Genomic DNA, 27933 nt, shown 5'->3' on the forward strand with positions numbered 1-27933 from the left:
AAAGCATGAGGTGTAGCTATACTATTCAAGAATAATGTACCCTTTAAACATACAGACACAATCAAAGACAATCAGGATAGGTTTATTATTATTAAAGGTGAACTGTACTCCACTCCTGTAATTATGTTGAATGTGTAGAGCCCTAACTTTGATGATCCTAGTCTACAATAAAATATTCTCCCTTATACCAGCCTCCACACCACAAACAAATCTAATAATAAGTGGGGATTTTAATTGCATCCTGGATCCCTATCTGGACAAATCTTTGCAGCTAAATCTTAGAAGATCGAACACAGCCAAACTGCTTAAAACATCTGCCACTAATATGAATCTGGTGGATGTTTGGAGAGGACTGAACCCCATTGGACAAGAGTACTCCTTTTTTTGTCAGTACATTACACATATAGCAAGATTGACTATTTTCTTTATCGATGGCAAAATGCTTCTAAATGTACAAAGTGTGAAATATCATAGCATAGTTATCTCAGATCACACAGCCCTATCTTTCACAGTTAACCTGACAGATATCACTACAAAGCATTACAGATGGTGGCTGAACACCTCACTCCCCAAAGACCCAATTTTCTGTGCTGATTTAGAAAAGTAAAATCCAAATTTTTATGAGTCTAATCAAAGTCCAGAAACATCTCCCTCACTGCTATGGGGCACCCTTAAAGCAGATCTGAGTGGGCACATCATTTCTGTTAGTAACTTTCAAGAACAAAGCAAATAAAAAGAAATTAACCAAGTTAGAAGAACAGATAGGGATATAAGACAAGGAAAACATGCAGAATCCCTCTAGAGAACTACATCAGAAGATACTACTATGAAAACATGAGTATAACAAGATCATAACCTCTAGGATAAACAAATACCTTTTAAATATGAAACAGGATTTTTTTGACTATGGTAAGAAACTGCATAGACTGCTTGCCAGACAAATAACAAAAATTGAGAGTGATCGCGCAATACATAGCATTAAATGTGAGGCTGGAAAAACCCTTTCTAATTCTTAAGAAATCAATACTTTTTTTTTTTTCAGTTTCATGATGAGCTGTATTGCCCCAGAGCAGACAACAACACATAATGCCATAATGCAAGATTTTCTAAAAAACTGCGACCTCCAAAGCCTAAGTCAACAAGATATAGACCTCTTAAATGAGAATATTTTGGAAGAAGAAATAAAAATTGCAATTATGGGCTTAAAAAGTGGTAAAAGTGCTGGACCAGACGGCTATACTGAAAAGTATTATAAAAAAATGTCAGCAACTGTTCTCCCACACCTTCACCATGTGTTTTCCAGTGCACTGGAGACTGAAGGACTACCAATTGGACCCCAAATCATGTATGAAGCAGTCATAATTGTAATCCCTAAAAAAGGCAAAGACCCCAAAGAAGTGGGCTCATATTAACCACTAGCCTTGCTTAATTTAGCTTACCGACTGCTAGCTAAAATATTAGCCCTGAGATTAAACAAAGTATTTGGTAAGATCATACACCCTGATCAGATGGGATTCATTCCCAACAGACACTCATTTTTTAACTTGAGACATCTATTCAATATCATGTACTCCACATGCTTTCCAGATGATGACCTAGTCATTTCCTCCCTTGATGGTGAAAAAGCATTTGACCAAGTTGAGTGGAATTATTTATTTTCAATATTAAACAAATTCAATGTAGCAGAAACATTCATTATATATGTGAAATAACTATAAATGCCTCAAAGCCTAAATCATTACGAATTAAACCATATCCCCTGAATTTACACTTCACAGGGGTATAAAACAGGGCTGCCTTCTCTCACCTCTTCAGTTCATTCTAGTAATAGAGCCACTAGTGGAGTTAATACAATCTGACACCCTAATCCACTGCTATAACACAGCAAAACATGCAAAACAGAATTTCCCTTTATGCAGATGATGTTTTGTTGTACTTTAAGAAACCAGAGCTCAGCATTCCCTGTATTCTTGACCTGATCACTTTCTTTGGTAGTTTTTCTAGATACCGTATCAACTGGAACAAGAATGAACTCATGCCCATCAGACTGCAAGACCCAACCTTCCTAGACTCACTACCTTCTGAGATACTGCTAATAACTCACACACTTAGGTATTCAGGTCATTAAAAAATACAAGGATTTATATAAAGCAAACTTCCCCCCTTTTCTTACCAAATTGCAGTGATGCCTGAAGTTCTGGCAAACCCTCCCCCTCTCCCTGATTGGTAGAGTAAATGCACTTAAATAAATGAAATAGTCTCCTCTAAACACCATATCTTTTCAAAAATCTGCAGTCTATTTAACTAAGAGATTCTTTAAACAACTTGACTCCATTATTAACCCCTTCCTGTGGAACAACAAAAACCATTGGATCAAAAGAGTCACCTATGTAAGCCTAAGTGTAAAGGGGGTCTGGCTCTGCCGGATTTCATCCAATATTGCTATGAAGCTAATGTCAGAGTGATAATGCTTTACTTTACTATTCCTCCCAGTATTCTCCTGACTGGCTAACGCTAGAAAGGTGAAGACAGCCACCCATATAAACCAGAGACCATTCTATTGGCCCCCTCTAGAGTACACAGCTCTAAATATAATGGCAATGTATTAATACACATATCAGGTGACATTTGGAAACAGATAGGCAAACACATCAACTGGAACTTAATGTACCAACTGATGCCAATGAAGAACAATGAAGTGTCTGATGCAGATACACAGATGCTCCATAAACATTAGACACTGCCTCATGCAATTTAAGACTGTACAAAGACTACATTATTCAAAGGTGAAATTGCAGAAGTTAGTTAGGTTTCATCCATATATAAGAAATGTGAGACAAACGAGGCCACTTTTGTTCACAGTTTTATACAATGTCCCAAGATTGAGAATTACTGGATTAATGTTTTTAATACTACTCAGGGCACAAAATCAGCAACAGCCACCAGCCAAATGCTGGTAAAATATGCAAGTGGCTGGTAGATTTGCTTCACTCACCAGCCAAAAAAACAATGGTAATCTATTGAGCGGCTGGTAAAATTTGAACATTCACTAGCAATTTGGCTGGTGGACAGAAAAGTTAATTCTGCACCCTGATACTATTTCTAAAATATTTGCATGCCAAGTAAAACCAGACCCCCAAACTATTATTTTTGATTTGTCTGAGACTATGAGTGGTCTCTCATCAGCTCACCAATGCTTTCTTAACTTGTAAAATATGTACTAATGCTATGAAAGGGGAAAGACATACCTAACTTTAAAATGTGGCTTGCTGACCTTGTAAACTCACTGGAGGTGGAGAGGATTAGATATCTTAGGATGGATCAGGCAGATAGGTTTGATTTAATATGGCAACCTTTCATTCAACATCTGGAGGGATTTATGGTATATAATCATTTTGACAATCTCACCAGGTTTTGGGTGTTTTGCTGAGGTTCTTTTTCCATTTTTGCCTTTTGTATGAGGGGGTTTGTGTATGCATGCCAGCATGGCCCAATGTACGTGCTTGATTATGCTGTAATCTGTAAGGTTTAAATGTTTTGTTTTTGTTTTTTTGTTTTAGACCACCGCCTGATTGCATCACTATTAAAATATTTGTCTCAATTACAGCTTAGACTATGTTAGAAAATATCCCATTATTTCTGTGTGTTTTTCTATTTCATTATTAATGATTGCAATCTTATCTTGTCCTTTGTTGTTTCTGTTACCCATTCTTATAAAAACAATGGTGTATTTTATTTGTAATGGTCAGCAACTGTCCAAAACCCCTCAATATAATATCTAAAAAATAAATAAATAAAAATGTTTAAAAAAGCAGAGAAAGCGAGACGCTCCCCATGGTTGACAGCAGTAAAGCAAATTTTAAAAAGCCATTCACTCGCCCACTTTCCATTCTCTCTGTGAGAAATGTAGTCAGTTGTTTGTGAAAGTTTTATTTTCCCCCTGGTTGTGTGTGCATGCACAAGATGTGCAGGACGAGAACTCACTGTGAGGCAGGCTTTTGTGGTCAGAAGAGGATGGAAAACAAAGTGGGTGGGGTTGCTGAGTGTGTTGCTAGGAGCATAACAAGTTCAGTGGTACACCCACAGTTCAGTTGAAATACCATGCTCCCATGAGTTTCAATCAGTTCTTCATTCTGCCCATGTCTTCTGATGACAAGTTATGGTTCCTGACCCTGACTCCCACTCTACCTGGACGGTGATAAAGTGACCCATTCCACCAGCTCAGGAAGAAAACTTCAGGCTGACCTGCATCAGGGGCAAAACTAATGTAAAGCCCCATTTATACAGAATATCAGGTGGGATATAAAATAATAATTCACTGCGGTCCTCTGTATTTTAACTAATTGTAACCATCACAAAATTACAATATGTATTCTGTAACAGAAATTAACATTCAGCAGGACTAGCAAAAAGAGAATAATGGTATCTACCTACTGGTAGTTTATATTACAGCAACTTATTTGATAATCTTATAGAGTCTTGTTCTCTTGATGGCTTTAATTTTTCATATTAGTTCCCAAATAGGCCGACTGTATATTTTGTTGTTAACATGTTTCCATCTATCAGATTAGCAAAAACATTTTTAATGTCCTTCATTTTCACACAAAAGTCAAATTTCACACTGAGCTACCAAAATGCAGTTCAAGGAAAAGCAGCATTTCTTGCTGAAAAAACTCAAAACATACACTTATTACTAGGGTAGAGGTGAAAAAATACAAACATAAGTGCTCCAAACTGAATTAAAATCACTTACCAGCACAGGTAATGTTAAAATCAGATACAGCTTAAGACACAGCATCACTCAAAGCAGAACAACTAATGCCCACTATGGTCTATGATGATGCAGTGGGGGACATTTCATGTACCTTCTAAAAGCATTTTTAAAATGGAAACTAACACACTATGTGCAATTAGGTCAATGGAAGTGATTATTTAAGGCCACACAACAAAGACGGTAACATTTTGAGTGTTTTCAGGATGCAACAAATAATGTTAGGTTGTTGATAAAGTTGCATTTGAGCTCATTTCTGCATTCAAGCCAATGCCTCTAGACAATATTTGGTTCTTGTTCAATCACCAAAAAGAGCAAAATGATGCATGTCTATGTGTAGAAAATGGTGTCTAATTACTTTCACTCCAGGTGTAGTGGATTTACAAACAGATATGTGTCACTATGCATCTGTGAAATCATTCAAGTGCCTTCTACAGTCTTTAATGTGATAAAAATTAGGTGACAATTTTAAGTAAGCAAAGTAACCCTCTGTGATGTTGTTCATCTCCAGTGGAAAAGCAACTGCCAACCTAAACTCATGCTAAAATGAAGAAAATTCAACACCAATTCTGATAAACAATAAAACAAACATGAGGATTTGATGTTTTTCTCCATTTTATCACATAGCAAATCATCTGAATCATCTTCATGCTTTTTCTAGGCTCTCTACATACAGGAGTGCACTGTCCTGTAATGATGATGGTTGATGGTGTTAAAGTACACTAAGCATGCTGTCATGAGAGAGGAGCAGTGCAGAGTGATTAAAACAGAAAACATGGCATTGCTACTCAATCAATACTGTGCATTAAGGGCTGGTTTGCCATTCATCTCAGGTTTGCTCTTTGCAGCAAGGGCCCCTTTTTTATGACCATGCTGAGAGACAAAAGAAACCATGTGCTTTCCAGAAGTCGCGTGCTTGAGTGCGGGCAAAGCTGGTTGTCATCAAGGATGGAAAGGCTTTTTGTTAGCCTGTACAGTAGATCAGGAGACTACAGAGCCACTGATTAAACAAACCTGACTGTTAGTTTTGGATGGCAGATGGCAGAGCAGTGTTGGTTACAGTGCAGAGCCTCTAGGATATTTCATGACACTGATACAACGGGAGTCTCACTGTCACACTAAACGTGATCTATAGCAAAGCCTGCTCTAGTGTTATTAAACCCCTTCACCACCATCTCTTCACTGATTTGCCTAAATATGCATCAGTGAAATCACATCTTTGATCTCCTATGCAAGAGCACACATGCTGCGAGCCCTTCTACTTGTAAGAGATCCACCTGCTCTCATAATGCTAGGATAATTCATTTTTGTTCTTGAGAATTACTTGAAAAAACACAGAGAGCAGGCCTTGTGTTATCATCATTCTTCAGGACACATCCATCTTTCAGGGAGACCTTCATGCTAAAAAAGGAATTTCACTTTGTATCGACCACTTGAAATAAGTATTGAATGCTAGCATGAATACAGTGAAAAGGCTGGTAGTCAAGGAGGCAAGTTGACTCTGATGAATGATGTGAGGGCTCGGTGTGACAAATGTTTCAAGAAACACATTTGTTCTTCACAGCAGCGTTAGCACAGTTTACAGGTTGCATGAGGATCATTTTCATGAGGAGTGATCTGGGGGCGGGATGTGGCTTCTGGAAACTGGAGCCCCACATGTTCGGCACAGACTGACATCCATCATGAGCGCGTTCATAGAGCCCCTGCCTACTGCTGCCCCACCAACAGCAAGCACTGGCTATAAATTGTGTAACTCAGCCTGCAGTTTTTAATTAGACACATACAGAGAAGATGGAATAGAGGGTGTAGAGAGGGAGAAAAGGACTAGTAATTTCATGCATCTTCCAATCTGCTGCTATTAATCTGTGGTTGTTGGCTTACCAAAATGCAGCTGATACAGAGAGAGTGGCATCCTTGGATAACATTTATGTTGTTTGTGCATTTCTGAGCAGTGTATTTCCCAACAGAATGCTAGTATTAATGTAAATTAACCCATAGCTGTAAAAATGAGAGCTACAGTATGCGTGTTCATGCCTTAATATGCAGCCAAGGCCTAGTCTTTGCAGTGTTTGATAATGGCAAGCCAACACTTGTTAAAAATAATCACACCTACACCATATTTTTATCATTACACATTACACAAATTCCCATAACACCTTCCTTGTTTACTCCTGCATCTTTTTCTTCATAATTCGCTGAATGAATCACTATGAGTATTTGTTTCTGATAAGGAAAATTTGGGAAGTAATATTCACTGGGGTTAAATTGTGACTTCATGACATTTTTGCCCCATAAAATGATGATGTCCATGAGGTTTTATGTTGTGTTAAATGGTTTTAAAAATTACGGAGTACTTCTAATTATTTTTCTATACACACTATGCAGAGCGCAGATTTGACATAATTTATTTGAGAGGCAAAACAAAAAGGAAAAGTTTGTTTTTAGGGTGGTGCATATACAGGACCTGACTTTAAATTACTACAATAGGAGCAGGCAAAATGTTTACAGACGACATCAGTTGCCACTCATTCTTCTAGTTAAACGCTGTCAATGGGAGCCTATTCTATCAAATGATTGAAAACCTTTGCTATTTCAAAAATATTTACATGCTATTGTTAAAAAAATAGCATCGTGTACTTATTTAGTCCAGACTTCACTTCTGGCTCAAACAAAGTGTTTGTGTGTGATAAAAATCTTGCTCTTAAATAAACATAATTTGCATCACTTTACCTTTCACTTCGGTTATTCATAGAGAGCAGTGTGGTAATGCAGCTGGACTGAGACTCAAAGTGTAGAAATTCTGAAGTTGAATACCTCAATTTAATATTTTGGGTTGTGAAAGGTGTGAATTTGCATGTCAACAGGAAAAAAAACAGCTTGAATATAAATCAGGTGCAATAATCTGACACAAAGCATAGCTACAAATTAAAGATGAGAGTAGGATTCCAGTGCAAAGGTTATCTGTCATTCTGCACTGCTAAATAAAACGTAGCGATGTACTATTTTAGATTCAACTGTAAAAGAAGACAATGACATCCTCATGATGTTATGATTATTGGTTATTTGCTTGTTAGATAAGCAACTCTGAGGAGGCTATTTGGTGGGTTATACTATACTACATTATAGCAAAAATCTGCCAGATGACACCTAATAAATCAGTGACAAATAAATAATCATTTATGTGTTAGTTGTCTGGAGGTGGAAGGTGGAGTGGTGAAGTCTCATGGTGGGATTCATGTATCATGCCAGAGACAGTGAGAGAAAGAATTCCAGGGTTCTGTCAGTCTTTAAGGCTTGACTCTGCAATGTCAATAACCTCCTTATGCTTTAGGTGATCAAACAAACAGCATTTATGTAAGGGGAAACATGGGGCCTAACTAGGCGTTTAACCCTTTTCTCCAAGATGAAATAAAAGGCAGCCAGGATCAAGGCAAGCCTCGCTATCACAGCATTTCCATCCCCAGCTCCTCTCTCTCACTCTCTGAAGAGCACAACATAAATCACATAGCAACCGTAATGGGAAGTGGGACTGCAGTGTGCCAAATGAAGCAATAAAACAGATCCCGAGTGTCCCTTTCAAGGCATTTGTCACACAGCGTCCATATGTCCACTGCTTTATTGAAGTAGACGATGCTGGTTACAATCAAACAAACACCTGTGCACAAACTGAATGTCATAAATGAAGGTCACTAATATATATATAAAAAAGTGAGAAATCAGAAAAAAGTTAGAATATGTTTTACTCTCATAATTTGGCAAGGCACAAACACAGCCAGATAATTTCAGGCTGCCCAAAGAGAAACATAATTTTCAATAGCTGACTCTTGCATTAGCCATCTAATGGAGATGCATGACACATCACATTAGTACACTTTGATGTGGAGAACCATGGGGATTATGCTCCCATAACAAATTCTTGGAACACAAAGAAACAAAAACGGCCCTCAACACTCCAGACAGAGCAAGCACAAGAGATAACATGGAGTAATATGGCAGAGGAGGTTCCAGTTTTGACATGTTTTTCTGGCTCTGTAGTGATGTCTGAAACTCAAGATGCAAGATAGACACACAGCAACATCAAACTATATGACCCAACGATTTCTACTATTGCCACAGTCACTGATGTTTTGCAATTTCTGACTCATCAGTTGCCAAGTTTCGCCTGAAGTCAAGAGTAGGTAGTGATGATTTTTATTATCATTAAGAAGTACCTTTTGAGTTGCTGGACTAAGCTGAGAGGTCCACGATTGTAATGTAATGGAGCCTACAGTGGGCCTATTTATCTAATTATGCCAAGCCATTAATACCAAAAAATGTTGGGTTTTTTGTGCTAAACATTCTGCACATGCCAATCAAACTCACAAGCAAGTGTATGTGGCAGTGAAAATACATGCAATAAACATAACCTGTGCAAAAAAAGGTAAATGAACTTAACAAATGTAAAACACTGTACTTTATAGGTTAGGTCACCAGCTGACAGGTTTTCTAGGCAGCCATTTGGAAGCCACTCAAGTTGAAAAATAAACAATTATCCCGTTAAGCTACACAGTGCAACCATTCCACAGCGATATTGTCTTTTCAATTCTCCATTTGTTAAGACTGGATTGTAAATATAGTGCATTAAATAGTAGGTAGGAAATAAGAAATGATTAAGACACAGGGAAGAATTCAATTAAGACCCAAAACACTAGAAACACTGGTGTGTGTGAAGCTGAATGTCTGGTTTTGTTTACTTACTCTATGATCAGATAGTTTTTGATTTAAATCATATTTTGCCAATTTTAAATAATTTTATTTATTTAGGTATAATAAATAGAATTTGTCAAATGATACCCAGTCCCATTGGTGTGTAGATGTTGTTAAAAGTTGTTTTCTTTCTTAATGGTTGATTTTCAAGTGAGATTAAAAGATACATTTCTGATTTCCTGTTGAAATTCGACTTTACAAACATCAACAGTGAGCAGGGAGGATATTTTAAGATTCGGCCGCACCATTTAGCACTATCATAAAATGAGGTTGATATTCAATTGAGATTAAAATATAGGCTGCATTTCTGACTCCCTGTTTAAATTTGACTTTCAAATCATCTTGGGTGAGCAGGGAGGATATTTTAGGATTTTGTGGCATCATTTGGCACTCTAACAAAATGAGAGAGTGTATCTTTAAACAGTGATACTATCTATGAGCACATAAGCTGGATAAATATTGAACTTAACAGATTTATTTAATGTGAAAAACAGCATTTATAATCAAGAGAAGAGATATTCTTGTGAAGTGTCTTTATCACCCGCACCAGCGGCAAAACAAAATACAGTAGCAAAGGATTAATCGTTCTTGCCTGAATAGAGCTGCCTTGAAAAACACAGGTCTGGAACAACCTAATAAAAAATTTCAAGCTTGTGCAAAAAACCACAGAATACTGAAGGAAGCATTTTAATCTTGTCAAAAACAACACTTTTGCACAATTTGTAGTGTCAACCATCTCATATATGGAGATAAGCATGCTGCAAACAGACTTTTTTATTTTACAGGAGCTGAGGGGGGTCAACTCCCTCAAAAAAGCCCTGAACCCCAGGATGCCCCTGTTTGAGACACATACCACATAACTGCAACGCCTGCAGTTTGATTCCAGCTGTGGACCTTTGTTGCATGTCATAAACCTCTCTCTACCCCTGCTTCCTGTATCTCTCTGCACTTTCAACTATCAAGTAAAGACAAAAATGCCACAAAACTGAACCTCACTAAAAAACAATATTAGCAAGATTCAAGAGATGGTTACAAAAACTCAAATAAATTTTAGAAAATGTTTTTTTTTTAAAATAACTACATTTGTATCATATGGGAAGAGACTGTCTGTTTTACTCTGTTTAATTGGTCATACTTAGAAAGACAAATGAGCCTGTGAATTGTATCTTTCATAAGGTAGATTTTAGGTGTACAACGAACAACTGCTTCCATTGTCCTGTAATCTGACAATGATTTTCTCAATTAACCGATTAAATCTGTTAATTGTTAAACCACCGACTAAATAGGAAGTGGCTTTGATTCAGTTACTGGGACTGTAGCATATGAACAAATGCTTAAAGTTTAAATTTAGCTCATTCAAAAGAGACTGGCAGTTTTGTTTCTACCTAAATGTACGGTTAAATAAAAACCACTGGGGCTAAAAATTTGCTCGTTTCCCTTTGATAAAGCCTTCTGCTACATTTCCTGTTACAGCAGCCTTGTACATGACAGACCACACACAGAAAAGGAGAACACTTTTACGAGAAAACACAGTATTATGTGCTCTATTTACTATGGCAACAGTTTAACATTAAAAGTCGAGTTGAGCCCACTGACAGATTTGTATTGGTGCATGTTGTGATTTAGATTCAAAAATATATACCCACTTTTACATACCCACTTTATTTCATAATGACAATGGCATCTGGCAATGTTGCATGTTGCCATTAAAATGAAACACATATCTGTGCAGAAGCTATTCAAGAACCACAGACTGAATAATTTGGCACACAGACAGTCCCTGTTGACATTCTGCTTCTATTAGTCATTAAATCAAAGGTTATCAGATCCTGAGTTCTTTGTTCCTGGCACCAGGACGTAACTATATATTACACCGTAATTTTAGGAAAGTAATAGGTGAAGGTTATAAAACTAAATAGGGCACTTCATTATTTTAAATATGCTAATTCTTATGGGATGAAACGTAGGACAATGGCTTTGAGATGAGGAAGAAGGGAAAAAAAGGGCTTAGTTTAATAGTGCTCAAAAACACCTGAAATTCATTGGAGAGTTAATACTAAGCTCACGGTACATGCAGCTGTGGCTTCAATAGATGTGGGAGAGTCACTTGGGATACTCATCAGACTATTTTTATTTTGATGAATGTGCCGGGAAAATAAGCAATTTCCTGTCTGCCTCTGAGCCATCTTGCAAAAAAGAGCTTCTTCTCTGCTGCTAAATGAATATTTCCATCACCTGCTTGGACTACTTCAGATACTCAACTCCATCACATAGCACTAACAATGACTATATGGTACTGAACACCACTGTTCACTTGAGGTGACTGTGATAATAGATGGACATTTAAAGCTGCCAAATATTACTGTACTGGAGGCCAATGAGGCTGTAGCCATGGCTATGCAGACTGCGCTACCAGTGCCTCAATTCTAACACAGCACTTGGGATTAATCTGGAGTATGAAAGATGTGCTTTTGGTTCAGACTAACACTACTTAACACACACTTAATGACATTTATATTCAGTACAAGCCTTTTTTGTGATACTGTGCATATAAAGTAACCATTAAACCCCTCCAAACTGTTGACAGAATTGGTGACAGCGAAAACATAAAACACAAAAGCAGCACTCATCCCAAAACAAAATCCTAAAGACAGACGGAGCTTTCGTCTGTGAGGGCTTTAACTTTTTCCTTGGGCACTTCTGTCATCTGCAAACCCCTCACCATTAACCTGTGGACTTTACCCAGACTGCCTAATAAACACACATACCAGAGCCTGGTTGATAATGGGATTTTTGAGGCCAATATGACAAACATTTCTGAGTGGATGGACCATTTAGGTTAATGTACCTCCACATCACACTATCTAGGCCTATAAAAAGAAACTGTGTTCCATCATAGTGAGTTGAGGAAAATTCAGCAACATTCATTCTTTTCTAGTTTTGGTTTGTGGGACAGGAAGTTCTTCATTTCTTGCCCCCCAAAAGTCCCTGCTTATGAAGTAGTACTTTCTAATGGAGCAGGAACTATAAGGACGGAGTTTGCAGTACTGAACTGACCCAAACCACAAAGCTGAATACAACAACTGTCACTAGAATGAGCAATAGGAATGGAAATTTATTTGATTTTGACAGTTATGTAGCACAATCCTGATTAGTCTAAAAAAGCGTGTGAGAAAGTGAGTGAAATTGAACCGAAACTTCTGTTGCTTAAAGTTTCAATGTGGTTAACCAAAAGAAAAAAAAACACTCAACAGATCACGACTACAGACGTCTGCTGTTTTATAGTCTCACTTTCTACCTCCGGTCCTTCCCAACATTGATGCAAACATCTCAGTCATACAGTGTATTTCAAAGCATGCAAAAATCTGTCTCAGATGAAACTGCTTCTTCTTTATCTGTTTTCAGTCTAATTAGCTTAATCTCAACGATTATTCAGATATATTGGAAAAAGCTAAGATAAACGTGCTGAGGGAACCTTTTAGTTCCTGGAGTTATTTGGTCTAAAATAGCCCACCGGCTAAGACACACGCCACATAACCGCAACGTCCGCAGTTCGATTCCGGCAGCGGGCCCTTGTTGCATGTCTCCACCCAGTCTTGTTTCCTGTCTAGTCTCTACTGTTGCTGCAATAAAGGCTTAAAAATGCTCCAAAAAATATATTAAAAAACAAACACGCAAGGAATGGCGGAAGAATTGCCCCCTGTGGCACTCAACACATTTAAAGAGCTGATGAGGAGACAGAGCAGAGGACCCAGACATTTCTGACAGATAACATTAAAACCATGCATGTGCAGTTCCAGATATACACAACTACCTCCTAAGCCCAACAAGAGGATGCCATGACCACCAGTGTCAAATGCAGCACAAAAGAAGCACAGAGTAATCACCAGAGACCGCCTGCATTAAAATGTCATTGTGACTTAAAGTAGGGTAGAGTGTAGTAGCCAGACTGCAAATTTTCAAAAAATGTGTTATTGTGCAGAGCATTAAGGAGCTTTATTGCCACAACCTTCTCTTTTTATTTTGGAAAGGAATGGGACCTTGGAGACTTGGTCTGAACTTGGAGATAATTTAGTGTTTCTGAGGGAGGAAGGGTTCTAGGGAAGGTGGACACTGATTACCTAGGACTGAACAAGCATCAGCAGAGAGAATGACATCCTTACTTTAAGGAAGTTACTAAAAAACATGCACAGAGCCAATTATGTAGGTGCTAAAATTTAATTTCCAAGATTTCACACCCTCAAGTTTGGTTGAATTCACAACTAATGGTTGCACATCAGACTAGTGGACCATGTAACCCTCATCTGCTAAAAGATCATTTGTGTATTACTGTCCAAGGAACACTAAGGGCATGTGTCCATGTAGTGTTTTTCTCTGGCAGAAACACACTGGCAGGGCACGTGAGTTTTGTTTCTATGACAACAATATATTGACAATTTCTATGTCAACATATCACCACTCTAACCACCACTGTGTGATAGACTAGCATCGCCCTTTTGCTTTGATGCTTGATAGTATGTGTCTGACATAGGTCCTATCATAAAGCTCAGGATAGACAGACATGGCCAGAACAACACATGCTGCCGCATATGCTCTCTCCTCATTGGAACAACTGAAAAAAGATGCTGGTGCTCAGAAAAACACGCTGTATGGACACAAGCCCAAAGGGCATTTTCACACCTGTGCTTTTTAGTCCGGTTGAATCAGACTCTGGTTCATTTTCCCCCTTGGTGCAATTTGTTTGGGCAGGTCTGAACATAGTAATTGCACTTGGGTGTGGACCAAAACAACTGTACGGAGACCCTTTAGGGGAGGTGGTCTGGTTCCAGATGAACTCTGGAGTGGTTCATTTGTGGTGGGAATGTGATCCGACCTCAATCCAACCCAACTACTAGGTGTAGTCTGCAAGTTTGAGCAAAATGGCTCCCATAGGTGTGCTTTGCATACTAGGATGCAGATGAGCAAATTTAACAGTTGCTAACAACTGTTGTGAATGAATGAATGAATTGAGGCCCGGCCTGGGCTAGCACAACGAAGTACATTGTATTTGGCCAGTGGACCTTCTTCAGGACCTTCTTCCTTGGTTTATGTTCTTGATTCCGCCCCAGACACATCTGACCAACGACTGGAGGGAACGTTCTCACGTGGCTTGTAGTGATGCATTTTGGTTCGCTTGGATCTTTCTCTGTGTGAGAAGAAACTGAACCAAGGAGAAAGCACTCCAAGTTTACCAAGTCATCCACTGATTCGGACCAGAGCAAACAAACTTTAAGTTTGAAAATGCCCTTACTTTTCTTTAACTCCATTATGGTCACAATATGTCAACACTGCCAGTTTAACTACTGGCAAAAAATGCAGCAAGAAATATATATCAAAAAATCTAAATCAACAGAAATGATCAGTTTGCTGTCATAACTTGCTGAAACATTTCATATTTCACCATATAACTATTACCTGAGGGGTGAGCAAAAGGCTACAGCTCTACAGCTGCACCTCCAGGACAGTACAATATCAGGCTGACAAAGGCCAAGCTTATATTGATATACATGTACTTCCACCTCCAAGTAGGTTACCACATATAAGCCCCATGAAGAGCAGCATCTGTCCTTGCTAATAATGTTATAGCAGGGCAGCTGTTTGAGGATAGTGTGAAACTGAACCCCTTACACACACACAGAGCCTTACTAATGGAAAATTTTTCACACAGTACCTGTTAGTGAAACTTGACAAGAACTACTCTGTGAAAGCTGTGCATAGCCAGGCCTGAGGGAGGGGACGAAAGGTGCACGGCATGGCAGCTTAATATCATCCTCCTCACAGATGGAAAACAACCTGCTGGTATGGGTAGCTCCATACATCACAACAGTCTCAAGTGTACAGGACATAGACCTTTAGTGAGCACTATGACATTCAAAATCAGATTTTTGCACCACATATACCCAAATGTGTATCTTTTTATTAATGTCTAGTTTCATTCTGGTCTTTACTTTGATATTTCTGTTTTTTACTAGGTGCTATAATAGTTACTAGTACTATTGGAACATCTTACTTTTTCAACCCACATTATTGTGCCTAACGTTGGTCCGTGATGGCTACGATATTTTTTAAAAACTCACCACTAGAAGTGAGACGACTTTTCGGCCACATGCTAAAAAACTTTATTCCACGCGTTGCAAGAGGAAGAAACAAGATGATTCTGAGGAAGATTATGAAATTGGGGGATAACATCTGAGGATTATCTAACGTTTGGAGTCTAAAGTCTGCAGTGTATGAAGTGTTAGCCTGACTGACTGCTTTGGAAAATGTGGAATCACAGTAAGAAATATTTCTTTGGGGATTTATATCAGCTGTGATGACCTTCTCTGGCTGAGAAATCAACCGATGTATAGTGTTGAATCACATGAGTTTTAGGTGAATACTTTCAGGCCCAGGTGTTTTTAATGGTTGTGGTCCATTTCGGTCACCTCAAACTGAATTTCATGTCATTTTGGCTGCTATATTGTATATCCAAGCTACCATTAGGTAAATCCTATGCTGCAGAGATGATATGGAAATCTTTAAGCTAGGGGACATGTGTCTGACTGTGTGTCGGGGTGGGAGGGGAACAGGTGTTGATGAGTGCTGCTGTTTGGAGTGAAAGATGTATTCAATGACTCTGTACTGCTATTGTCAGAGTATGTTGGGTGGTCGGTAGAGCACATGTTATAGGCGGTGAAATTGACAACAGATGGAGCAACTTCAGCCTTTAGTCTGTTGGTCCTGTGAACCACCAGCTTGCCTGACACAAAGGTTTTCTCCTTTATGTAATCTTCCTCCAAAAAATGTTCACTGCAAACCCTGGAGTCAGTATCCATCGGAGGGCTCTCTTTATTGCCACTAGCCAGAGCAGCAGTACTTTTCTCTGTTTCAGTGGCAGTTTATTAAAATGGACTGTTTTGTCCTTGGCTTTAACCTGTTAAAACTCATTTGTACATCCAGGAGGAACACAATAGTGCCCTCCTTTTTGTCTTCTTCTGTCCTGTGGCTCCCCAGTCTCTATCTTTCACTATCTCTACCTGACCTGACCTGGGCACTGCATGCTGATTCAGTGATGAGAAAGACAAGGCTGTTTCACCTCAGATGCTTGAGGAAATTCCAGGTATCCCCTCAAATACTGAGGAATTTCAGTAGAGAGCGTCCTGTGGGGAGCATCACTGCCTGGTATGGAAACAGCACCGAACAGAACCACAAGGCCCTGCAAAGACTGGTTCACTTGGCTGAACATACAATTGGCGGTGCTCTATCCTGCCTAAAGGATATTTATACCAGGTGCTGCAAGAGTAAGGCTAGGAGAATCATTAAGGATCCCAACCACCCGGATAACGACCTTTTCTCCCTGCTTTGGTCGGGAAGAAGGTACCGGATACACCAGGTCAGCACTGAGAGGCTCAGGAACTCAGGAAGAGCTTCTACCCTCAGGCCACTAGGATCCTAAATGAGAGAAGACTGCCCCCCACCCCCACTCCCCCTGATTACAAGTGACAAATATATTTGATAGCTTGACTGATTAATGATTGCATTGGCTGTTCAGTTGCATATTGAGTAGGGACATTACCAAATTAATACTAGTTGCATAAACATTTTCATCTAAGCAAATTATCTATTTTTAGTCAGATAATGTTAGTTAAAACCACAAGCCAAATTGATGTCAAGCGATAGATCAATACTCCTGAGGAATCTCTTCTATTAACAATTTTGTTTAAAGAACTGGAACTCAAATCAATTAGAATAATTATGTAACGACATGAAATGAATAGAGCGCTGTTTCCATGTATTGGTTTTCTATGCATCAATCCTGCACTGGTTTATTTTCCACTGTGCTAAGAACATGCTTGTTCACTGACCACAAATTGCTTCCTGATTATGCACTAAAAACAAACACCAGTTTCACAATTACACATGCAATCTCCCACTAAAAAATGACATTTAAATCCTTTTCCACTAGCTTAGTAAACAATGCAGAATGAGATAATTGATCATGTGTTAGAGGATCTCTGTGAGCGGCAGAAGGTCACCGCCCGCCAGCAGAGCTGATAGGGAAAATGGCGTTGATGCTCCCAAGCTGCCATTTTTCATTCCTGACAAAGACTCCATCTGCCACCAAGCCATTTGCAGCCACCGAGAATATCAATGATTTCCAACCATTTCACAACTCAGTATTCACCTTGGTGTCACCTCTACACCAGTCTGAGCAGTGACACCACAGATCCTCTCTGTGAGGGCCCTGTAGACTGCAAACAAAACTATACAAGGTTTCAGAATTTCTGATGCACTCTTTAATAGAAAGACGTTCATGAAGTCAGAAGCCAAATCAAGCTTGCCCAAAAGGAAGCTGGCCATGACCACCCAATAAATTTAAATTTTTTTTAAATGCACACCTCAGAGAAGCCTTTACACGTCCGTAGGCTTCCCTCCACTTCCCCAGTAGACCATGCTAGTACCTTCCCAAAACCCAGACCTGCCTGACCTCTCACCCCAGAGGAGAAGGATATATAAATAATTCCACAAACTAGACTCTGTTAAAGCATTTACACTGAGTCACTTCATCTGGGGCGGATCGGATAGCATCCAAGAAGTATTCAAGACAGACTGAAATCCGAGACTCATTCTAGTAAGATGTTAAAAAAAAAAAGGTATAAATCTTTACTCCTCCAAACTCTAACTCCATCCCTGTGGAGGAGACACAAGTTGCTCCACATAAATCTATATTGCTGTCTTCACTGTGTTCCATTCTTAAAAATATATTACTCCCTTCAAACTAGGCACAGATGACCTGTAGAGTGTATGCATCAGCCAGACAAATGTACGCCACTTTCTACCAGGTAGTGAGTACAGTACAGTGGTTGGAAGTTTCTCTAACTGGAGAGGCTACATCAATGGATACATTTAATATTTTGTTAAGCAATTCCTTTAGTCCCACTATGAAACCACATCCTTGGTGTTTCCTTGTAGAGATATTTTAAAAGTTACCATAACTTCAACTGCATTCTAACACCTTCCAACCAACCACCTCTTCTACAAATCAACAGCATGAAATCTGACAGATCACGATGACAGAAGGATAGGCTTGTCTTAACAGCAATACAAAAATAGTAAAAAACAAAAAAAAATTGGGATTCTTCAACCATGACAGTAATTCTACAGGTGACCCACTGCCTGCTGCTGCTGAATTTTGGGCTTTTGCTCTCGTCCCTCTGTATCTGCTTTGACTAAATCAGACATAAGCGCCTTCATTTACAATAAGTTGACACAACAGATGAACTATCACCTGTCTCATTTCTGTGATGTAAAATAATACGAAAAATGTATTAATAGAACATCTTCTAAAATAGCCTGCAACCTGACTATTAATCTGAGGTGAGGCAGGGTTTGTGTATATTTAATGTAAAGATCATCTCATACGGCAACAAGACAGTATTCTGAATAAGTATAATTCAAATACACATTATTAATATGCTAAATATGGCCCTGTATTCAATGATGTCTGAGAACAGTGACTGTCAATGTATCCATATAACTAACATATCTCATAGTTGCATCACTCGCATGAGTCTTTGATTTACTACTGACAGTTCTTTCATCACTTCAACTTTTCCTTCCTGCATCCCCCCTCTGGGCAGAAAATAGTAGAGAGCAGAAATAAAGAGTGAGCTCTGATATATGCTACCACATCACATTACACAGCCACGGCAATCTGTTTGGTCTTCTGGAAAAGTCACAAAATACGGTCTACTCTTTGAAGCTACACTATTAACTGAAGCCCATAAATATTTAAAAAAAGAAGGAAAAAAAAAACTGTCATTTGTGTAGCTCAGCCCCTCTCTCATACACACACACACACGCACAAAATGACGTCCCTATAAAACATACAACTCACCAGTTCATAGGGGCTCCCTCTAATTTAAGACTGGGTACTTTTTGAAAAATGAATTATAGTTATATCAAATTAGAAATGTATTGAGTGTCAATAATGTCTGGAAGTGATAACATACTTCATATCAAACCAAAACAACATCCTGACAACTACTTAAAGGATAGGTTCACAATTTTTCAAGATTGTCCTAAAACAATAGTCAGGTGCTCAAAATGAACACTGACATGTTTTTCTTGCTGTGACCTTGCTCCTCCTGTTCATGTTGGTCATTAAGAGATCCCTTCATAATGTACTTTCAATGTAAGTGATGGGGGACAAAATCCACAGCCCTTCTTCCATACAAAAACATATTTACAAGTTTATTTGCAGCTAATATAAGGTTTAGTAGTCAAATCAAGTCAATGTCTTTTCAAGTTACAATTTTACTTCCAAATTCCCTCTCTTTGTTACGATTTTTTTCCACTGCAGCTGAACAGGAAAACAATGTCTGCCGAGACACAAGGAGGGAAATTTTTACTAACAAGACTAACTGTGGAAGATTTCCACTTTATTTGACTAACTCAGACAGCTGACGCCTCATCTTATGTTCATATAAACTTTTAAATCCATTTTTGCTGAGGACTTTGTCCCCTATCACGTAAGTGCATTTGGACAGGATATTCTCTGTTACCATGTTCTTATGGACACCTGACTAATGTTTTAAGACAGACTTGAAAAATTGTGAACCTATCCTTTAAAATAACATCTGAAATGGTAAAAAGCATTCAAATACATATATTATTCATTTGAAATGAAAGGTCCTGCTTCATTTTGTCACCCTCCACAATTCTTCAGAAAAGAAGCATGTCTGCTTTGTCTGGAGCCTTTGAATCTCCACTGTGTTGAAGTGGTATAGAAATGAATCCCAGCACTGCTTCGCTTTTGCTGTAAGAAACTTGATGTACACTGAAGTGATGAGTTAAACTTTATTTGGTTTGAAGTTTTTCGAAGTCTGTATGTATTTTCTTCCTCTCTTTTGAGGATCAATTTCAAACGTTGCCGGGGAGGGTTGGACTACAGCTTTCAAATCATCAACGATAGAGATCAGAAGCAAAGCTAAAACAAAGCAATCAGAGGCAGAAATCACTGCACAGAAACACAGATATACCAACTTCAGAATATGAACATAGTCAACTTTTCAACAACTACATTTACTCCATTCTTGCTGTTTTCAGCATTACGTCATTCTGACATGACAGACAAATCAATCAGACTGATCAGATCAGAGGGACGCTCAAGGATTTTATTACTGAATTATGACCAGGATGAATTGCATGTAAACGCATCATCATAGATGATGAATCAAGGCATTAAAACTTGAGGCTTACAGGTAAAACATGAGATTAGACACCTAGACTGTTACTGCAGTTTAATGTGGGACGAATGCCCTGCAGATGTGCTGGACTGTCCTGTAACTGCTGGCCAGCACACATGAATGAAATGTTTCTCATAATCATAAGTAAAGTGTTTTGAAGAAACAAACATCAGTAATAAGTATTTAAACAAAAATATCTATAGATAAAAAAAGCAGGAACCACAAGCAAATTAAAATATAGAAGTTGAGTGGAAGCCAGAAAATGTGTTTGTATTAAATAACCTTATTTAATTTGTTGACATTTGTCTGCATGTGTGTATTTACAGTATGTGTGTGCAGGTTGGTTGACATATGAATGTGTGTTGGATCCTTTTTCTTTTGTCCCTAGTAAAGCACTTTGTGTTATTATTATTATTATTGTTATATTATAATTTCCACAAGAAAATTGAGTACCAAGTTACAAATTCTTAAAATGATCTACTACACTGAAAAATCCAGAATCTATGAATAAGCAATATTCATAGATATTGTTCATTTTAAAGATTACTGTAACTACTGGACACATGATGTCTCCTACCTCACTGAAAGGTCTGTTCTCAGTGTATGTGTGTGATAGGTTTCGAGTTTCCACATCACACTTGTGTAAGTGGCACACTACACCATCATTTTCTTCTAAACTATTATATAAAAATTTTCCCCTTCAGCAGATGATCGTGAAAACAGCCTTCTAGTATCAAATTGCACATACTACATCATTCTGTCTAAATATACTGTACCGAAGCTACTGTATGTGTGTGTGTATGTGACACACACAGGGAGATAAAGAGAGGGAAGAAAGTGCTTTGTAAAATATGTTTACTCATCATTCATTAACAAAGCATAGATCTAATTACATCAGGACTGCAAAATTATTGTACAGCAGTGACCACTGTGTCCAACTCTGGCAACCAAAAACAATAACTGGCTAACATTTGCCACCCTGGCAACTATTTCTGAAACTTACTGTTGGGCCCTGTAGGTAAACTGAAGGTTACTGATAACTGCTATAATAAATCCTGTGTGTAGGTCTTCTACTACACACAGATGAAAGGGAGAGTGCTCAGCTTTAGAGATGATGAAGTTCATGTGGCCAGGCTCATTCTGCCAATGCCATTTCAATTCAGCTTGTCTACAGTGCTGCAGATGACCTGTCTCTTTCCAGGGTCAGTCACATAAAAAGTAGGAGACTTTTCCTCTAGATCAGGAGGTGGCCGTGTACATGTCATGAATTTTGTGGAATCGTTTCAGCATTCTTCGCTTCATAAAAGTTAAGAAAGCGATTCCGCTCACCTTTAGGTTTTTACTGAGTGTTGAAAGAGTGGGGAAGTGCAGAGGGAATCAGAGCAGGAAAGACATGAGATTTAGGTACAGTAAATGTTCTTGAAACAACGGACTTGATCACTGTATGTCAAAAAAGAACATAACTATTTCTTGTTGGAGATATTTTACTTAATATTTTTTTTTTACATCTCAATTATGTCTGCTTTAAAACTGTGTTGATTTAGCGTGAGGACCGAGTGCAATTGTCCTCATGTATTTACTGCTATTTACTGGAAAAAAAAAAACGTTTCATGATATACATATCATCAATTCACACCCACTATGCAATAAAGCATGCATAAGAGAGAACTCGGAAAATGAACAACTTGCAAGACTATAAATTGTAAGTGTAGGAGTCAGATGAAAAGCACATGTCACACTTTATGATCAAGTAGCACAGGCTGGAGGGAACCAAGGGCAACCAAGATACATCTGTATAAAGCCACTATATGCGGAGTAGCCCAAATTATAATTTAAAACAAAGCCGAGCAATAGCAATAGCTCCAACCCCACCAATTACCCCTGTTTGGCTGACAGTAATTTATCTTAAAATACCCCATAGTCAAAAAAAGTTTTTCTCCCCCAAGAGATTAAAATGTGTTCTGAAGCCTTGGCACTTTAATGCTAAGAAAGACAGGAATTAATTAGATATACACAAAATGAGAGCAAAGTGTAATGCAGCACAAACTAATTTCATAAAGGAGGACTTTGTTCAATCTCAACCTAATTGGAAAATCCTAATCCTATACCTAAATAATACTTTAAAATGAGGTGTTCTGCTTAGCTGAGGATTTCCATTCACAAGTTACTTACTTTCTAATTTAAGAAAGCAAACTTTTCTTTACTAAATCAAAAGAAGGATTTCAAAGAGCATAATGGCCGACATGGACGATGGCAAGCAGATGAAACCAAACACTTACTGTATGAGGCTGTCCTCAGTTCTGTGTCATCACTGCTCTGCACCTGAAACATGAGACAACAACTGTCAGATTTTATTGCTTGATTTTATCAGTTTACTCATTCAGCCTTCACTCTTATCTAAAATATCCATGGAAATGAAATAAAAATTGTAATATGGACCTAGAGAAGAAGAGTTATCCATTCTAAACATCAGCTGACAATCAATTGAAATGAACTCACCAGAGCTTCAACCATTCTGCTTTTTGGTGTTCTGTTTTAGTAAATATCATTTCTCAAAGCTGCTTGTTTATTATCATTTACTCTTATGATTATGTTACATGTTATTTTCTACTTAATACAATTCTTTTAATTCTAACAGTGGACTGCTACTGGCTTCTGAGTGTTTCTCTAAATGTTTTGCTTACAGCCCCTGTATTCAGCAACTATTTCAGGCCTAGATGACAATTGCAAAGGTATAACAAGCACAAGCATTTGGTTAGGATTTCAGAGGCTATTTAATCTGCACATCACAGGTAACACATTACTGGCCCAGCCACATATCTTCAAAACCAATTCGGCTTATAATCAAAATGTCAAGGAAGACAGGTGCAATGGCTTTCACGTGGAGCTCACTTCATGTCACAGTGACCTATTCGAACTAAATTGATCCTTTTAAAATGTCTGGCCGTAACAGGCTCTCAATGAAATTAACAGACCTTCCACTTTCCTCTGCCACATTTAGGCTTTGTCCCCCTGAGAAAAAAGTCCACTAATGAGTGAGTGACAAGAGAATGCATTTTATAATATAAAGATTTCATTACCTTTCCACTCTCTACCTTCTAAATCAGCCATATTAACCCTCAGAGACCCGCAGGGGTGTCTGCACCCTCGGCTGTCATTACTGTCTTTCAGAGACTGTAGTGGGCTCAGTTTTAAAGCCAGTGAAGATACTGGTATCAAATGAAACAAGACGACCTAAGGCATTCATTGGTACCAACCATGTCATGATAGCTTGTTGGGAAGGGGGGAAAAAATGCTCCGAAGTTAGGTGAAAGGGAAAAACTGGCATGACCATTTTCAAAGGGGTCCCTTGACCGCTCACCTCAAGATATTGGAATGACATGGGGTCTATGGGTATCCATGAGTCTCCCCTTTACAGATACGCAGTTTTGGGCAAAAACCATGCATTTTTTGCAAGCAGTATAGATGTTATTTTTGCCTTTTCTAAAAATGGTGTTTTTGAATATTTCTGCATACTGGGATCCCTGAACAGTTTTGGAATTGAATAAATTTGGTATGACTGGAAAGCTGAGACTATTGTGGATTCAATTGTATTCATGTGTGATGATGTTGGTCCGCATAATAGCCATTTCATTGTAGTGAGATCATCTTTTGAAAACTGACCTCACTGTATAAAATGGCCTATTGTGACCTCTAGGATAATCACAGCCTCATGAAACTTTACAACCACAAACTAGAGACTGAGGCCATTCAGAGGATGTTTGGATTTCCTAGGTGTATTATTGACAATAGGGGGTTTCTGAGCAATTTCCAAAACAGAAGTACTTGCCATCCAATCGCAGAAAAATGCAATTCTTACAGAAATCTCCAAATGTTAAAAGTTTTTGATACTAAATCACAGCATGAATTTTTCTATGATATTTCTCAAGGTCTTGGTGTCTTAATGTGGTATTTCGGAGGGATATTTGACCATTTTTATCAATTCTCAAGTGTTCAAAAATTGTTAAATTTTGCACCAAATCTACGTAACAAACACTATCAACTCAAAAATTGCTGCAACAACTTATGAGACATAAATGAGCATTGGAATGATGACCATATACTTCCATCATAATGTTCTGTGCTTTCAAAATTTGAATAGGTGCCTGACCAAAACTAAATTAATCTTCAGGTTCCCAGCTTTCAGATGATGTATACCACTTCTACGTGGCATATAGTGTTGACCTGCCATCTCCCCCTAAAGATCCCCTGTTCCCCCCTAAAAAAAAGACAAAAATGGGTCTATTGTGGGTCTCTAAGGGTTAACACTGGAAATCTAATAGCTTTCAAGAGTAGCCTCGGTGCTCTCACATCACTAGAATGAAACACTTCTTGTGTGCCATCTACATGCGGGTCACCTTGCAGTTCCATCTGTGTCATTTTGTAGTGTGAATACCAGTGAAAAAGAGGCACTCGAATGTTTCATTCAATATCAAGAGTAAAAAGGTCGCTCTCCAGTCTCTAATGATGGGCTGCAGCAAGAATTCCTTGGACTACTACAATACAAGGCTGAGCCTCCTCAGGTTACTCAGCTGTCCATCTATCTGGCTCTTACTCTTACTAGCTGTCAGTGTTGACATTTTTATTGTTAAACATGACAATCATGTTTCCCTTGTTTTATTTGCCTTGCCACAATGTTCCTTATTGCCATGCCCAGATATTTGTGGGAAAACATTGGCAGTGAACGGAATATTTTGTCGATATAGGAATAATATTCACATTCTTTCAGATATATTGCAGATATGTTGATGGAAACCATAAAACATGAAGTAGTATGTTTCTCTTATTACATATTTTGCTAATGCAAAATTGAATTGCACAAGCATAATGTGTGAGAAAAGCAGATATTGTCAAACAGGCTATCAAAATATTGCTGGTGGTTCAGGCCTGAACTATGTCGAGAGCAGCCTCCACAATACAATTAGTCATCAAAACCAGTTTGATCAAACTTGAGGGTGAAATAACGCTTCAAATCAAAGTGCAAGCTTTCCATTCATTTTCTCCAAAAACTATACATGCAACATTTGATTGCTGAGGTCATTTATCAAGCAAAAACACCAACATATTTGCTTGTTTCAGTTTCTAAAATGTAAGGATTTGCTACTTTTCTCTGTTTAGACTAAACTATTAATCAATTCTTTTTGATCAATCGCCACATTGATCCATAATGCAAATGATCATTAGTTGCAGCTTTAAAAAGAGTCAGCAATAATCCAGCAGTAGATGTGTCTACATATTGTTACCTTGTAGAGATTATTTCTTATAGAGATTATTTCCAGATAATCCACTCCAGCCAAACTGAGGATCAGATTTAACCACTCAGCTAAAACACTTTTTCTCGGCAATACAATAAAAAGAATTACAGTTTACAATTGTGCTGTTTCTTTAAAATAGTAATGTGCAAAAGTTTTTCAAGTACTTGTAAGTTGCAATACTCTCACTGCATGCCAAGATGCATGCACACTGCCTATGGTGATGGAAGAATTTAGTCAATTTGGTTCACTAAGCCATAGATTTTCGGCCTCTGCTGATCCAGACATTTTTAGGGATGAATTTCTTTTCTCCAGTCTCTTATCAGGGCAGACAATATTGAGTAAAAATTAAATATTTAAAAATGTGGCTGCAGCAGCATGCCTAGCACAGCTAAAGTGGAAGTGTTTGTGGCAGCAGTGCCCAGATTTTAAATGCATGAGGATCAATAAAAAAAAAAAAAAAAAAAAAAGAGGCTACAGAGGCGCAGACTTTGTGTGTGAGAGTGGTATGGTTTACAACAGTAACTGGACTAAAGGTCAGTCTTTCTCGTGCAACTATCTGACTCAGAATTATGATTATGGAGTCAATTCATCCATTCTCAGCTGGCCTGCAAGTCCTGCAGCAAAACACGCAAATAAATACTGAACAGCCAAACAAACAGACCACACCACTCGCATTTTAAACAGCATTTTAAACAGCCCCATTAACAGTCACGGAAACATCATTGATTCAAATAAAGCACTATGACAAGCATCTCCAGGCGGAGAGAAAAATAGACCAGGAAGATGAGTGAAAAAGAGTAATCTCCCTGACATATTCCTAATAATCCACCTCCCTCGTGCCGCTTCCCCCGAAGCTCACCCAATCATAAAGTGTCAACACTGACCTACAAAAAGGGACTCCCGTCAAGCCTTACATGTTTAAAAACATCAATCACAGCAGACAAAGAGGGTACATTGAATTATACAGTATTAACCTTCAGGGCTTGCATATAAAGACCACAGATTTATGTATGCTTGTATGTAAAGAGCCTCTGCACTGTTCCTTACACCAAGCAGGCTGCCAAATTGATGAACCCACTCAGCCCTCAGCAGGAGTCCAGCATCTTTGATTAATGAGTGCAAACTTGTGGAAAGGGTAAGAATAGGAGAGACAGGGTGAAAATGGGTGAAAACACAATTATTAACAGTCTTGCTCTTGAAAGGGCCAAAGGGACATAAAAAAAAGGGGACCATCTCATATTCTGTAAGAACATACCAAGAGGGGCCAAGAAAGTCTGACAAACCAGATGTGTTCATGTGATCCCACTTGAAATGGTAAGCTGAAATGGTAAGCACTGTGACCAATTCAGCAAAAGAAAAAACACAAAGCCGGTTAACATAGCTTGGCAGCCAAGGCAATGTGAGATACAGTAGTAGATCACTGAATCTACTAGTATGTGGTATACTACTGATAGTATATAAGGTCTTCATGTATTGTCAAGTAAACGAGATACTGAGATACTGACAAAAAGATACGGTTTTATCAAGTTTTACAATGCATCAAGAAAGAGTAACTAAAAAATAGCTCGCTATTAAGTGGATAAATCTGAGAAATACAATTGAGCGGAAAATGATCTGTTATAATTTGACTGATGACATTTAAAAAGTGCCGTTTCAAGTAATTTCGCAACCATGAGCTACATTTGAGTCTTTGGAGCACTGAAGAACATTGATTACTCAATGTTAAAACCTCATATCTAGAACGTAGCACTTCAACATTGTTCTCCTTGTAGATGTTGTCAAGGACATGTGATCTGAATAAATATGAGGCAAATTTAGTGACCTTCTACCTGTGTTTTGATTCATTGGCAGTTAC

The 27933-nt window shown here is 38.3% G+C and overlaps 1 protein-coding gene across 10 annotated transcripts in view; it reads right to left on the minus strand.

The window, feature by feature from the left end:
• LOC137192619 (bromodomain adjacent to zinc finger domain protein 2B-like) overlaps window positions 1-27933 on the minus strand; it is a 62459-nt gene that overhangs the window by 32102 nt on the left and 2424 nt on the right. For all 10 annotated transcript variants that reach the window (XM_067603457.1, XM_067603456.1, XM_067603460.1 and 7 more), the window contains exon 2: window positions 23064-23106. The gene's annotated coding sequence lies outside the window, so the exon portion shown is untranslated. The remainder of the gene's footprint in view (window positions 1-23063; window positions 23107-27933) is intronic.

Source organism: Thunnus thynnus, chromosome 11 (assembly GCF_963924715.1).
Source record: "Thunnus thynnus chromosome 11, fThuThy2.1, whole genome shotgun sequence".
In the NCBI taxonomy this organism is placed as follows: domain Eukaryota; kingdom Metazoa; phylum Chordata; class Actinopteri; order Scombriformes; family Scombridae; genus Thunnus; species Thunnus thynnus.